This window comes from Alligator sinensis, unplaced genomic scaffold (assembly GCF_000455745.1).
Source record: "Alligator sinensis unplaced genomic scaffold, ASM45574v1 scaffold205_2, whole genome shotgun sequence".
Classification (NCBI taxonomy): domain Eukaryota; kingdom Metazoa; phylum Chordata; order Crocodylia; family Alligatoridae; genus Alligator; species Alligator sinensis.
In genome coordinates this window covers 673,008-689,322 of record NW_005842563.1, presented here as the reverse complement: position 1 = coordinate 689,322, position 16,315 = coordinate 673,008, and the positions used below count along the sequence as shown (strand labels likewise).

The window sequence follows — 16,315 nt, the reverse complement described above, 5'->3', positions numbered from 1 at the left end:
CAGAGCCCCCCCACACAGCGCGGGGCAGTGGAGAGAAGCGGGGGTTGCCCCCCCACCTGGCAGGAGCCAGTGAGTACAGGGCTTTTTTTTTATTATTATTATTTTTAAGTGCCAGGACCCTGGGGCCAGGCGGGGCAGCCATTGACAGGGCTGGGAGAATGGGAGGGAGATGGGGCCTATTCGATTTGGAGATTCGGCCAATTCAGTGACAGCCGAATCTCTGAATCAGATTCAGCTAAATTGATTTGGGACAGTGATTTGAATCACCAAATCAAATCACTGTCCCCCAAATCAGCCGAATCTGAACCCAAAGCAAATACTAGCTGCTTCACACAGGCCTAGTACATAGGCGATTGAGACATTGCCACCTTTGCCATGTTTCATCAGCCCCTGGTGGTAAGGACTTGACTGCTAGAATGTACATTTTTTCACTGTCAGGTATTTTCTTCAGCCTCTCATTCCACATCTATAGTTATAGCTCGCTGGGTGTGGGATCGAGGCGTTGGGTACTGGTGAGGAAGCTCCTACATGACTTTGGACATTTGTGTGCTACAGGATGGTCCTGCAGTGGGTTATCTTACCTCTTCAGTTAGTCTTGATCATTCTGTTCTGCTGGCCAGTGCTCTTGTGATGTCAGATGGAGTGATGCCAGACAGCATATACACACTGTTTAGGCTGGTAGGTTTCAGACATCCTGTGATGCATCAGTAGCTGTCATTCAGAATGAGATCAGCTGAGTCCACTGACAGCTTCTGGTGCAGTTCTGGATCCAGCCAGCCAGAGCTGCTCCACATGGGGTTTAAAAACCCTAGCAAAGGAAACCAAAGGCTCGCCTTAGCCAGGAGCCTCTGCTTCTCTGTGCTAAGCAGCCCAGTCAGAGCTGTTTGGCTTGGTGTTTAAAGTCCACAGAGAATGGAAGCCCTTGCTCCTCCCTGCCGGGAACCTCTGCTTCACCTGCCCCAGGCTGCCTAACCACTGCTGCTTGGCAAGGGTTTTAAAGTCCCCAGCCAGTCAGGACTGCCCAGTGCAGGGTTTAAAGTCCTTGGCTGCAGAAGCCCTTGGGCCAACAATCAGCCACCAACTATATGTTAATTTAAAGCATCATACAAACAAGCCATAAAAATGTTCTACCTTATATGTGGAACAATTTTATAGCTCATTCCCCATTTTATGGTGCTTTAAATTGAGGGCACATATTTACGCTGCAATTAACACTTTAATTGTGGTATAAATGTAATACATTGGCTGGGGGCAAGTCTATGTGGCAGGTAAGTCTGAAAGAAGAAGAGGTTCATCCCTGCAGGCTTTAGAACCATTCTTCAGTTAAATTATAGCAGCTCCCACAGCTCTAATGCTTTGCTTTAAACCCTGGGAAGTGAGGAAGGAAAGGAGAACATGCAGGAAGCATGTGCACAGACAAGCTGTGCTTATGAATTCCTTGAGAACCTACTCTCTGCTTTGGACACAGGTTTTGCCTTTTATCAGGAAGTAACATAGGATCTTTTAAACTAAGGCTTGGTCTTCATTCAGAGTAGTACAAGAGGCAAGGATTTCTTACGGTGATATCTTTTATTGGACCAACTATGTCGATGTGATAAAGTTAGATGAGTTTTCAAAAGCAAGACATAGTAATGCTGATTTACTGTAGGGGGAGATTTTATATTGACTTAGCTTGCCTCGTGTAATTTTGCAGGTGGACATTTACTGTTTTAGGCTGGGGTTGCAGTGGTTTATCATGCTTCTGCAAATTTATAGGCAAAACTTAAACCTATATTGCCAGTGTTAAACCGGAGAGTGTAGGCCCAAATGGTGCACAGATTTAACTGAAGCTATTTGAATTAAACAAATACAGTGTTTGCCTACGGAGAAGCCAAAGGAATACAACCCTAGAATGAACTTGAACATATCCTAAACATATCACTGACTTTACTCTTCAGGCCTAACCAAACAGTTTGATTGAGATATATAGTTGGTTTATAAAGTTCCCATAGAGCTGTTTATAAAAACAGGATGTTGACCTGATGTCCCTCTTCTAACTTTTTCCTCCTTCCCGTAATACCAGTGCTCCATTTAATTGCCATGGTGCAACTCAGAGCTGAATACTTTGCACAATGTGCAAAACAACATAAAAATAGCTATATAAATAAATACACTATCATATAAAATAATAATTACTATTATGTATTTTCTGATACTACAAAACAGATCCATAAGGAAGCTCTACTGCTCATTGGGTGCATCTACACGTGTGCTTTACTGTGGAACAGACTAATTAGCTCCACAGTAAAGCATCACCATCTCCATGTGCTGGTATTAGGGTACAGTAAATGAATTAAATCCTTCATACCACAGTACCGTCGGGGGCAGTACTATCTCACAGCACAGTAATTAACTGCAGTGAAACACACATGAAGATGGTGACCACAGGTGTAAATTGCACCCGGTCAGCCCAGGCAGCAGTGGACAAGATTCCTGCCTGCTGACTAGCCACATTCCTCTGCACTTTAGGCACTTCTGTGCCCCAGCCAGTCCCTCCACCTCCCAACACCTCCACCCAGAGCTGACCCTGTAAACCTGCTGCCAGCCTGGGCATACACCACCCCAGCTCAAAGTGCTGCTGTCCTAGGTGCACATGTAGGTGCTGCACCCAGGAGCAGTGTACTCTGGCTCAAAGTATTCCTGACCTTATTGCATTGCATTAATTGCATGTGTAGATGCACACATTTAGAATTAATCTGGATTAATCTGTATGTTGTATTATAAAGCACATTCCTGCACCTGCAGGATTTAATTAAGTTGGTAGTAAAGTGAAAATATTGCCTTCATTTACTTCTATGACACTAACCATGGGGGGGGTTGCATGGGTCTAACTGCAAAGAGAACATGTAAATTATAGACGTACACAGTTATCACACTGTTTTAAATGACAATTTTCATTTTGTCTCATGATGCCAAAGCTGGTCCAGGAAAACATGCAACTGGTGGCTTCATTCATAAATTTGGCTCAATCCTAGCATAGTTATGATACCATAAATATAGTTATCATTTATATTTCTCACTGTTTGACACCTTGCAGCCTCAAAGCATTGTTTGTATAACTATTGTGTGAACAAGGAACAAAAAAAAAAAAAGAGGTTTCCCTTCCCCACCCCCACCCCAAATCAAATATAATGAAAACTGGACGGATGTTAGACTCTCAAGGGTTTTATCAAATTATCCGTGATAGGTCAGTCTGCACTGAAGGTTTCTGAATCTGAATTTTATCAATGGCTTATGCTAGGTTCATTTTAAGGGACAGCAGGTGTTAAAACAATGAGCCCCAGTCTCCTTGGCATCTGTGATACAAAAGCTGTCTCAGTGTTTACAAGAAACAGGATAATCAAAAAACATCCTGCCACTGGAACATAAAAACTATAGCTCCTTGTTATTCTTTTTTTTTCTCACACTGTTGCTTTATTTATAGAACATAAACTTGAACCATGAGGAGGAAAATATTCATATTAGCTTCCATCTGGAAGTGACGCACATGAAACGTACAGAGGGGCTCTCCACTGCGGGGGTAGTGTACATTGTTCTTTCAACTCTGGTTAGGCTGTTAACCCTTGCACTGTTGTTTTAGATTAGTCAAGCCTATGTGTGTGTGTTTTTAAAATCAAAGCCAGCTTCTCAATGGCTGTTATCAATACTGGAACTCTCAACAGGATGAAACCTGTAGATACTGGATTTTGCATATAATATTGCTTACACTTATGTCTTGTCATAACCCAAAGTTGTGGATTTTTCGATTGTGTGTGCTTCGGCACCGCTAAATTATGTTCCCGCCGAATTGCAGCTCTTTTGCATGACAGAGTGTTCCGTTGTTATAGAGAACCCGCGTGCAGAAGAATATAATTCACTGTTCTGTAGTCTTCTTTGCATTGTGCATTACTCTTGCATTACAGTGATGCACGCTGCAAAGGAGTTCCTGCCAGTTGTATTGAGATTTGAGCCACATTATTGGCCGGTCTTAATTTAGGCACACGTGGCGGCTAGCTATTGGCTTGCTAGCCGTACAAAAGGCTTGGGTGGTTTCCACCCAAGTTGGAGAGAAAGACGGAAAGAGAGACGGATCTCTAAGCGCTGTGGGTCCTTTCGAACCCAGCGCGTCTTTCTTAAGAAGGCGATAGAGGCTCCAATTGCCGAACCCCCGGAGCCTAGCAAACTCCGGGGCACCACTCACCGACGGCCTCTAGCCTCTCCCCGTCACCGATTGCAGCCCAGACGAATCCCTACCCTAGAACCCAGTTATCGAAACCACGGAGTCTGAAACACTCCGAGGATCCTGGGAACCGAGTTTAGAGTCCTCCAACGAGGATTGAAGCGGAGCTGAACCTGGAAACTGTCCAGCCTGCACCGCGACCGTCTCCGGTGTAAGTAAATAATCTTTTCAATCAACCATTACGCCTCCGTGACTGATTCTAGCTCAAGTGTACTACTCCACCCCGCGACTTTTCTCCGGCCCCGTGTGCCCGGGCTGCCGGCCACAGCCTGCGTGCACATAGACGGGCCCGGCTCACGCCCGGCGAGGACGGGACCGGGAGCCAGCCCGCACATGTCTATGGCCATATATCCATAGAACTGGACATGATCAATACATTCACATACAGGCACAGAGGCAGAAAAACTAAACTGAGTTTCAGTTTTGCTGAGCTTTAGCTCATATAAGTTCAGTATTTAATGCATTATTCCAATGTAATAGTGTGTTTTTAATTTTCTATGTTTTAACACATTTTTTCTATTTGAATATACATCTTTTTTGAAAAAAATGTGTTCTCATTTAAGATGCATACAAATGAGAAATGACCTTTGGATCCAGAACTTTCATGCACTTTCCAAAGCTCCAAATGGTTTTCCCCACCCTGTTCCAGACCTAGATTTCATGACCCAGCATTCATTTCTAGCTGGAACAGCAGCAAAAATTGTCTTTTTCCCCCCTTCTAAGCCTTCAATATTTGATATGAGTTGAACATGCACATCCTGTCACAGGCAATCCTTAGCTCAAATAAAATCTTCAAGAGCTATAACAATTAGAAGCAGCTGGATTTTTTTTCATAAAAATTTTAGAATGTATGGAATTTTCTTTGAAAAAAGGTGAAAGGTCCCAATATTTCAATGACCCTGTTTTTGTTTTCTAAACCATAAAAACATTTTTGTTTCTTTTCAAAACTAAACTTTTTTTTTCCTTTTTGATTCAGGATTTTGTCCTCTTCTCCCTTTCTTGCCATTAAAAAAAGAGGGTAACAGATAAAGAAACAAAACCAACAAAAGAAACACAGAGAACCAGAGGCGTAACAAGCCAGGAAAACCCTGTGGGAGGGGCAGAAGTCAGTGAGAGTGCTGGAGGGACACAGGTTCAGAGAGCAGAAAGGGGCCTACAGAAGGTGCTGCTGAGTACCAGAGGGGTACGAGTTCTGGGGCAGGGGGTGGCTATGTAGATATCTTACCTATGCTGGGGAGAGTCCCCTGCTACAGTCTCCTCGTGGTCTGCCCAATCCCAGCTGTTGCTCTTACAGCAGCAGCCTATTGTTAGTACACCTGGATGTTGCTGCAAAAGCAACACTATAGAGGTGCTTTTGCTGCCAGAATGCAGACTTGAGGGAGGTAGGGGAGTGATTATGGTGCCTCTTCTAAATTGGTGCCAGGGGCTAGTGCCCCACTCAGCCATCCCTAGTAAACCTACTGCTGAAAACAGAATATCAAAATGGTTTCAGTTTTTCTTGTGCTGTTCAAACGTCTCAAAAATATTAGTGTATTCTGCAAAAACTGTCATTACTAGGCCTGTGCAAAGCGGCTAGTATTCACTTTGGATTCGGCCAATTTGGGGGACATGATTCAATTTGGTGATTCAAATCTGAATCGATTTAGCCAAATCAGATTCAGAGATTCGGCTGCCACCAAATCGGCCAAATCTCTGAATTGGCCCCATCCCCCGCCCGCTCTCCCAGCCCCGCCAATGGCTGCCCCACCCAGCCCCAGCTCCCGGCTCTTTGAAAAAAAAAGCCCGGTGTTCACCGGCTGCTGCCAGGTGGGAGGGAGGCAATCCCCACTGCCCCCCACTGCCCTGCACTGCATGGGGGACTCTGTCATGAGCCCCCATCCCCAGCTTGCTCTCCCGGGCCCAGCTCCCAGATGTTTTGGGGTTTTTTTTTAAAAGCCCCAACTTCCTGGCAGCTGCCGGGGGGGGGCAACCCCTACTTCCCCCCCATTGCCCAACGCTGCATGGGGGACTCTGCAACAAGCCTCCAGAAGCCCTGAGGCTGCTGTAGCAGCCAGTGAGTGTGGGGCTTTTTTTTTTTAAAGAGCTGGGAACTGGGCCAGGTGAGGCAGCCATAGGGGGGGCTGGGTGAGTGAGTGGGTGTTGGGGGGCTTGTGGTAGAGCCCCCCATGCAGCACGGGGCAGTGGGGGGCAGCAGGGATCACCCCCCCACCTGGCAGCAGCCGGTAAGTGGGGGCTTCTTTTTTTAAAGAGCCAGGAGCTGGGGTCGGCCAGGCAGGGCAGCCATGGTGGGGGCTGGGAGAGCAGGCGGGGGTCAGGGGGCACTCAGGAGGGCTGGGGGAGCAGCCCCATGGCCCCCTCCCCCCATCTTCAGCCTTCCCTGGCCCACCCCCTACTTACCAATACAGGGACTGCCCAAATCTCCAAAACTCTCTGAATCTTCTCCAAATTGATTTGGAGAGCTTCAAATCGATTTGGACCTTTTAACTGGTCTCATGATTTGATTCAGGCTGAATCGGGCCAAATCTCCTCTAAATCGAATCAGCACTCAAAGCTTTGCACAGCCCTAGTCATTACATTTTTTCATCAAAAAATTTAAATTTGAAATTTTCAGCCCCTTCTAATCATCATAATTTCTGTTTTAGCACTTATCACACAACAATTTCAAATCATTTTACAATAATTAATTAAACCAGGAATGGATCTTGCCACCTTTACTCACCATATTTTTTTATTGTTTTTTGTGTGTGTGTGGATTATCTGACTACAGCTCATGGGACCATTCATGTAGTACTACTTAATTTGAATAAGAGTGATATACTCTAGTTCTAAATTCTGTGAGGCTCTCTCTGAGGTTGGGAAAGATCAGTGTATAAATGAATGAACTATGGTACACAGAGATGGTGACTTCCACTTCCCATCAATCCCTTTGCACAAATTCAAAGGACCAGAGCAGGACCACAGGACCTAAATAAACCCAAAACCAACCTAAGAAGCATTGTTCTGCAACAGACACTTCAGTGATGGCCCTGAGGGCTGCCCTCTGAATACATTCCTGCCAATTCCATCATACAGGGTGGAGTTGGAGAATGGAAGGCACATGCCAGAGATGCGGACACAGCATTCAACATTGCAGAAATGTTGGGCAGCACTGTTTCTTTTAAATGAAACAGCTCCTGGGACTAGCTAAATTGTAGGACTATGTGAAACAGCAGCATTCTGCTTTGACATCCATTTCAACTTTTTGACAGAACAGTGCTTCGTTTCGTGTTTTGTTTTGTTTTGAAAACACTGTTTCATTCTGTTTCATGGAAACAATTTTGCTGTTTCAATGCTGTTTCAAGGTTTCAATTGGGCTGGGGAAGGGAACTCAACCGAGCTGAGTTCCCTTCCCCAGTCCAATCGCAACACTTGGGAGGGGAATTCAGCCAGGCTGCTTCGAAACTCGAAACATTTCGAAACTTTCAAAACATTTTGACTGCCATCATTTCATTTTGAGGCTGTTTTGAAGCCCTTTGTATCATTTCAATTTTGCTGTTTTGAGCTAAAAACGAGTCGAAACAGTGTCAAAACGAAACAACCGGTGAAATTTCACACAGCCCTACTAAATTGCTCCAAGAGCCTCTTCTGAAGCAACAAAACTTCAGGATGGATGGGTGACTTAAAGCTGTCACACTAGCCCTCTTACTGAGCTGCTAGTTTTTTTGCTGTGTCTGAAACAGGTGCAGCCTAGAGTCAGAGGGAGCCTCACATTGGCCAGAGCCAACCTCCCTTCCCCGCCCAACTCTAAGTCTAAGGACAGAAGTTACATATAAATCAGTATAAGTGATTGGAAACTGATTCAAATCTGAAACACAATAGAAGTTCAGGGTGCCAAAACCAGTTTAAGATAAACCTAAATGAATGTAGTATCAGACTTAAATGATTTGGGTTAAATCCATTTATTGAACTTCTGTCCCAGATCCCCTCCAGATTCAAGTTAACCCACAGTTCCCCAGTGTCCCAGGATGCTTTGTACCTTCCTCACACACCTGTCTTTGCACTGTGGGCAGGCTAGCCTTGGCCCAAGCTGTCTGCTCCAGCCGAGCAGGGAGCCATGCTCTAGCACCCTCTGACTTCTGGCCTGGGCCACTGCAGGCATGTGGCTTCATTTCCAGAATCAAAAGTGAATTGTCTGTTCACTTGCTTATCGGTTCAATCCATACAGTTTAGACTAAGCTGCAAAGATTGAATTGATTCAGCCTCAAGCTTTTTGACTGTCTGTACTTAGCGTGACCATTAGGGATACCGGTACCTACCCATTTTCATTGCCCTTAGTTACATATTCAAATATACAGAATAAAATACAATGCAGTTTATGCTGTGAGAGGTTTTTCTAACAAACTGAACCCTAAGGCTGTTATATTTTATCTCTAGATTTCACCAGCCTAGTGAGACTGTGGATTCTCTCTATGTCTCTTTATCCCAGTCAAGCCTTTTCTTATCTTCATCAGTGTAAAGCATTTAGACTGAATACAATGGTAACTGCACCCCTGTGTCTGAGGCTAGAATTAGGTCGTGTGTGTCCAAAACTGCTGAAGGCATTTGAGTATTTTCAAAGACTGACCACGGAGCTCCAGAATTTGGATCTCATCTAAGGCAGCTCACATGATACCCTCATACCAGCAAAATTTGCAGTAGTGCTCATTCTAAAAGGATGATTCTAAAACCACATTATTGGGAAATATATTGGACCCAGTATTATATTCGATAATCCCAGCACACTTAAAGATGCTTAAGATTAACAAGGAATATTTAGCCCACTGAGTCTTATTTCAGAAATTTTTTTACAAACTTACTATACTGTGAATGTAGCTTTGCTTCCAACAAGCCTTCCTCACCTTTTTCCTCCACCTTTAACCACACCCAACTCTGCACAAAATGGGACTGACAACATTTACAGAATGATTTCCAGAAAATACTCTGTGTAAGTTACTAACTCAAGAGAAGTGACCTGATGCAGAATGCCTTGCATTCAAAAGTTTGTCTAACTTTATCCAACCATTTAATCAGTCCAATAAAAGATATCACTTACAAGAATCCTTGCCTCACATAACTCGAGAACAAATTTCTAAATCATTATACTAAGAATAAGCAAGAGTATAAGAGAAATGATGCACATAGAATTTCAAATGATACTGTAGCTCATAATACAGTGGTACCCAATTTATGTGGCCCAGCAGGCCAGATGAGTGGTATGGGGCTGGTCCACAGTCTGGATCTGGAGCACAGAGACATATCATCTGCTCCATGAGGCTGGAATTTGTCAATGTTAATTGCTGCAGCTCCCATCACCAAATTTCTGACCTGGCAGGCACCCCCAACTGTACACACATTTCTTGTTTCCTTACTGTTTACAGGATCCACAGACTCAGTTATCTTTCTACCTCAAGAAGTGTCAATGAGAAAATTATGGACACTATGAATTATGACAATTAACAAAAAACTTAATTGTAGTTTTAGCATCTGTGATCATTCAGGATTGGGGTCTTGTAGACTGACACAATACAGTACTCAAATAGAAAAAGAACAGCTGAATCCGGCCCTCAGGTCTATCACAAACACTAAGAGGAAAGTATACATTGGATGTGCTGTCCAGTGACTACTAAAAGCAAAAATTGTTATAGTGTCTGCTTACATTAAATGGATTGAAATAAAATAGTGTGTAGCCGTTTAAATCACTGCACAAAATAACTCTTTTGTGTTGCACAGATTGGCATAAAACTATTTAGTTTCTAATACTTGTTTTACTATGTAATGTAGTAGTGACCCCTTATCCGCCTTATTGATCAACTGTATTATTACAGATAATACTGACTGAAGCCAAATGATAAAGCAACTAGTATTCCAAAACCTCTGCTAACAAATTATTTGGATAATAGCCAGAGGTCTAGGTTCAATCCCTAGTTCTATTTTTTTCTCACAAAAAACATCTGGTGTATGTTAATTGCAATCTGTACTGACTTTAATATCATGGTGATAGATATCTTTCGGAGTGACATCCTAAATAAAGAAGTCACTGAATGTTGATAAGCAGTAGTCAATACAATATAAAATCAATAGATATATCACTACCAGCTGGTTCCTAATGACAGGGCATCAGGAGTTCATGTACCATGGAGTCAATTTTTGGAAGCTTTAATTTTATTGAACAAATTATTTCATAAGACATCAATTGGGGGTTTTACTTTTTAACAGAAAGAAGTGGAGTGTGGCATGGTATTTCATATCTGGCTGAGATTTAAAACACACTCTCCTTATGAAGTATGACATTTTATACCTGAAACCACAGGAACAGTTTCTCACATTTAAGTGCAGAGGAAAAATCTTCAAATTAAATGTGAACTTTGTACCTTTTAATTCTCATCCAATCCTCCTCCTCCATGTACTGTACATAGGTCCAACGAACATGCTGGTACTGCATCAAAGTCCAGTAGACTTAGCTACAAATCCCCTTCATTTAGGCTTGAAGAAAGCAGCAAACCTACCATAGATTATGGTAGTTAGTGATAGCAAGCAACCACTCCCTTTCGTGGACAACAGCTTGGAAACTCATTACAGTACTAAATAAACTGCTCAGCATTGCTATTTCTGGCAGCACTATTGTTTCTAGACACAAAGATGTGGACATACTAGTACCTGAGTTCAAAATCAGTGCCACTGCTACAGTACCAGATCCCACAACGAAGCTAGAGCTCATCCACTCACTTCAGGGTGGCCCTTTAGAAATATCTAGAATAAGGCATAAGAATCCCTGATAGCTTTTGAAGGGTTTAGAGAATGTCACTTCTTGAGACCTGTCTAAGCTTGCTTTTCTGCCAGCACACATTCACACTCTCGAATGGGAAGGCACAAGTTGCTAAAGGAGCTATGCCTGCTTGCACAAAGCACAGGGGTGTCAACATATGTTTTCTCACAACTGCCAGACAAATCCAGAACCCTTATTCTGATCAGCACAGGTGATTTAACTCTACCAGCAGAAAGAAGACATCTGCCACTATGGAGAAGCTTGTTAACACACTACAAAGAACTCAGACTCTGCCATCGAAACTTTGTAGTGGAGTCTAAGCCTAGCACACTATCTCAGTAAAATACATGCTTTTGTCAGGTGCTGTTCTTCACAATGTTGAGGGTTTATGGCTGTTTGGTTGGATTATTTTCAAGTCACTACTACTTTGTCCTGCTCCCCCTGCTCAGTCTGACCAGCACTTCACCCTGTGGATAGGCCCCAAAGATATCAGTGGGGATACCTGATGAGCACCATACTTCTGAATAGGGGGGAAAGTGCCAGAATTAGAGTACAAATCATCACTGTAGGCTGATAGCTTTATGCAACAGTTCCCTGAGCTCCCTCAAAGTGCATAGCCTCTTTTTTATAGTGCATACAACCAAAAAAAACGGCTACACACTTATCTGGCCTATGCAGTTAGAATCACAGGAAAGTAGGGCTAGAAGAAACCTCAGAGAGATCATCGAGTCCAACACCCTGCTCAAGGCAGGATTAACCATGACTAAACCATCCCAGCCAAATGTTTGTCTAACCTTCTCTTAAAAACCTCTTTCGAGGATAGAGATTCCACAACCTGTCTGGGTAGCCTGTTCCAATGTTTTCCCATTCTCATAGCGAGAAAGTTCTTCCTTGTATCCAATCTACATTCCCCTTGCTGCAATTTCAGAACACTGCTCCTTGCCCTGTCCCCTGAAACCAGAGAACAGCCTATCCAAACTTAACGGGAAGAATGCGTATTAAGATACAGCTCTGACAGCATTGTATACCTCAGGAGCATTGTCTGTAGTATTAGCAGCTCTGCAGTATCAGCAGCCTTAAAGCTGACTAGAGTCCAACATTTTTAATAGTTTCAGGGTTAATACCCCAACAGTGACAGAGCTTTAAGCAAGGTTCCTTAAGTACCATAATGATGTAGCGTGAATAGCCATGGAACTGACTCATTCTCAAGCCTTCTAATAATTTTGGAATTGCTACTAGAAGCCATGAAAATGACAGAAGGAGCTAATCAGTTGCATGACTGTTATTAGTAGCTTTAAAAATGAGAAAGCAGAGCAACCTTGTAAATAACTAACTGGGCCTTATGTCCAAGGCTTGGAACAGCAGCCTTTTGACAGATGCTTCCCCTTTCTGGCTAGTTAAATGGAGTCTGCTTAGTTACAACGCAGAGAATTACAATTAGAAGGCAATTAACCAGGGTGCAATTACTAAGTAAATTGGTAGGCTGAAAGATGCCATGTACTTAATCTATGTGTAGGTTACCTTTTAAGAAGCACTGATTAACAGCATCTAAGAAATTGGGCTTGGCTTTGCATTATGCAATACCTAAGTTTTAAAATTTTGCTCCCCTAGAAACTTTTAGGTGCTATCCTTTTCCAACTAGCCTTTATTGAAAACTTAATAGGGGGCAAGTAAGCTTATGAAGTGAATCACTCACTTATCTGGCAAGCATATAAGTGAAGTACAACATATCTGTGGCAGATCAAGGAACTGAACCCAGGTCACCAAACAGCCAAATCTAACACTCTAACCTCCTTCCCTTCTGACGGGGAAGAAGAGGGGGTTGGTGTCTCTGAAGCCCACCACTCTTTGAGGCTACTCCTAGGGTGATGCAATTTTCAAACCACTCCTTCCTTGGGATTGCGCCTAAAGGCACAGTCCAGCCTTTTGTAAAAGGCTTTGAAATATGAGTTACAGAAGCATAATATTTTTTCTATTATATTCCTTCCTTCACCTTAAGCCCCTTTCTCAATAAAAGACAGGTGCACTAAGCTCCTTGCCAAAAAATTGAATTTAGAGGAACAAGCCCCTCCAGTTTTATAGGCTACCCCTTCATAAGCTCACTAGCCCCCATATTAAGCCTGAAATAATGGCCAGCTGGGAAAGAATAGCAACTAGTTTCCTGGGGAGCAGTATTTTTAAACCTAGGTTTACAGGAGCCTAAACAATTGCAGACCCTGTAAGAAATGTTCTGTAAAAATATTTCATACATTCAAGCCTTTTAAATATACAATCAGTAGTATAATTGATGGGGGGTGAGGGGGTGACAGGGTAGGCAGTCCCAGACACCATTGAACTTGGGTGGGGTGTAGAAAAAGCCATTGCTGCAGCTGGTGACCAGCCATGTTGTTGCCACTTGCAGCACAGCAGTCAGTAGTGTCCCATGCACCTCCATTGCTCAGATTGTGGAGTTTCCCAGTTAGCCTCTGCATGCAATTATGCTTTTGTAATTCAGAATAACCTGGAGGATGAGTTCCTTGTTTGTAGTGTACATAACAGTTTTTGATTTGAAGAACTATTCTCGTGTTCATACTGTAGTAAAATCTAGAGTTCCTGAGCCTTGCTTGAAAGTACTGCATATACAACAGTCCTGCAAAGATTGACTTAAAAAATTCAGCATATATGAACATATCTTTGCAGTGGTGGGGTCACAAAACAAAACATGTTCTCTGGCAGAAGATCTAGACTAGCATGAATGACAACGGGTTTGGGGTAGGAAACTGAACACAAAGCTAATGAGGTGGCAGTTTGCAGGGGTCAAGCTAGTTCTGTACTCTCTTTATTTTGGTTTGGGGGACTTCTGTTTATTTTAAACATAGTTTGGAGATATTGCATTTGTTTCCTGCAAGTTTTAGTTTCTCGTTAAACAAGTAAGGGCCATTCTTTTTCTCTTGGAGGCCTGGGATATATGGAAATAGACAGCAAGTATTCTGAGACCTATGAAAAAGGTATGTTGCTTAGGAAATGAGATCAAATTGGCCTTTAAAACTACACGTGGAAGGGAATCTGCTACAAACTGTAGCTCTGAAATTATTTTAGTTAAAAAAGGCAGCTATCCAAAAGGCTACATCAATGTAAGGAAAATATATGAAAACTGCAAGGGTTCTAATGGTAATGTCTTTGAGCTCCAGTGAATAATTTTCTGGTAATTGTTGTCATCACCTTAAAACTTATGAACTGGTTCAGCTATAATACTAGACTCTCCTGATGGTGTAAGGGTAAAGATAAATTATATAAATTGTGCCAGTGTAAGTTTGGAGTGACTCTACTGTTTCAGCTACTCAGAATTTAACTGAAACCACTGTGATCTGATTTTACTTCCTTCTCTATGAATAAAATGTAACTGATCCTCAATTAAGCATGTTGCTCCAAACTGTTTGAAATCAATAATCATCCCCAAAAGCATGAGCTTGCCAATAAGAATCACATTATATTGAAACATAATAAATGTGTGGTTCTTTTTATAAGGGTTCATGCTTTCAAGCTTTTTCCAAATCCCGAGTGTTAGAGACTAATTTTTTTTTACAAAGCCAAGATTCTCACATCATTACATGAGTAAAAACCCCTACCAAGCATCAAAAAATCTGTGATAACTTTGCAAAAGGCCCAAATCTTCTAGTCTAGCAGTTCCCAATCTGTGGTATGTGTACCACCAGTAATACGCAGACAACCTGTCAGTGCTACACATTAACAGATGTATTATAACTACTTTATATGACAAAAATTTGCTAGTAGTAATTAAGGTCGTATCATTTTAAATTGGTGGTGTGCAATCTGTCAGAGTTTGGGAACCACTATTCTAGTTCCTTCAATTTTGCTTTCCTTCCTAACTCGTAAAGAGAAGAATGGAAATTTAAGGAAGTGGTTGCTTGGTTTTCATCAGGGGGGGTTTGTTCGTTTGTGTCCTCAGAAAGAGGTTATAACTCTGCTTTATTAGCAAAGAAATATTTTGCATTCTTTTTATGTGCTTTTTCTTCCCATATTTATGGAAAGCATTCCACTGAAATGATTTGAAAAGATTCCTGAAATGCCAGTATATTAGGAACTGGTTCTTCTGGCCAGCCTACTGTTGCTGAAATAGGGTGTACAATCCAAATTGCTAGAGTCAATATAAAATGAGAATGAAAAAGAATGAGCTTTACGAGCGAGATTTCACCCCAACACGTTTGCTTAATAAATGAAGCTCTGAGTCTGGGTACAAATGACTGAGATTTGATGTGCAGCATTTTGGGAATGAAAGGAAAGAAAATGTCCCCAAGCAAACTTCCTAATGGACTCTGAGGGCCCTTCTACATGTTCAAATTTAAACTGGAGGGAAACCAGCTATAGAGTTGTTACACATTTTCGAGCACTAACTTTGTGGCCAGCTGGCTGTTTTTATATGGGGATAGTCATTTTATGGTGTGAAAATGACCTTGCATCTGTGGCCAGTCAAAATGTATTGTGCAATTCACCAGTTCATTGTGTGACAACTACTTTTCATTGGTAGCTGGTCTTACTTTGCATGTGTTTAAATTTATTGTGCAGTTGCCCCATTAAGTGTATGACAATTACTTTGCACTTGTGGCCCATCTCACTTTGCATGCGTGGCTGGTCTAAATGTATTGTTCAGCCGACCAGTTCATCGTGTGACAATTACTTTGTCCTGATGACCGGTCTTACTTTGCATGCGTGGCTGGCCTGAATTCACTGCATGACTGACCAGTTGCGTGACCGTTACCTAACACGTGCAGCCAGTCTAAATATCTTGGGAGCTTCCCCAGCAAATTGTATAATATACGTAACACGCAGCAGGGACTTGAAATGACCCCCTGACTAGGGGCCCTGCAAATGTTCAAATGAAAGCTTGATAGAAACCAGCGACATTTTCAAGCGCTCCCTTTACAGCCCGCTGGCTCTTTTTTATAGCTGGAGAGTCATTTTTTGTGGTGCGATAATGACTTTGCACCTGCAGCCGGTGTCAATTTATTGCACGATTCCCCAGTTGTGTGGTAATCCCTTTTCCCCTGTGGCGGGGCTGACATGGGGCTGGGCACGCGTGGCGGATCTGGCTTTATTGAGCCATGTAGGCAAGCTGGAGCAGCGGAGCTCCCAGGCGGGGGCATGGGCGAGGTGTGAGGGGCAGCGAGCAGCCGGGCTCCGCGTCGGAGACGCGCGTCCTCGGCCGGGCCAGCTCCTCTGCAACTGTCCTAACCCGGGCCGGAGGCGGCGGCCCACCACCCGCACCCGCACCC

General features: G+C 42.9%; 1 long non-coding RNA gene across 1 annotated transcript in view; it reads right to left on the bottom strand.

Moving 5' to 3' along the window:
- The window catches only part of LOC102382583, a 21,168-nt gene extending 10,159 nt beyond the window's left edge, over positions 1–11,009 (bottom strand). The window contains exons 1-2 of the long non-coding RNA XR_324823.2: positions 10,934–11,009; positions 10,648–10,778 (exon numbers count right to left, since the gene is read on the bottom strand). This is a non-coding gene — a long non-coding RNA (uncharacterized LOC102382583). The remainder of the gene's footprint in view (positions 1–10,647; positions 10,779–10,933) is intronic.
- Positions 11,010–16,315: the final 5,306 nt, after the last annotated feature.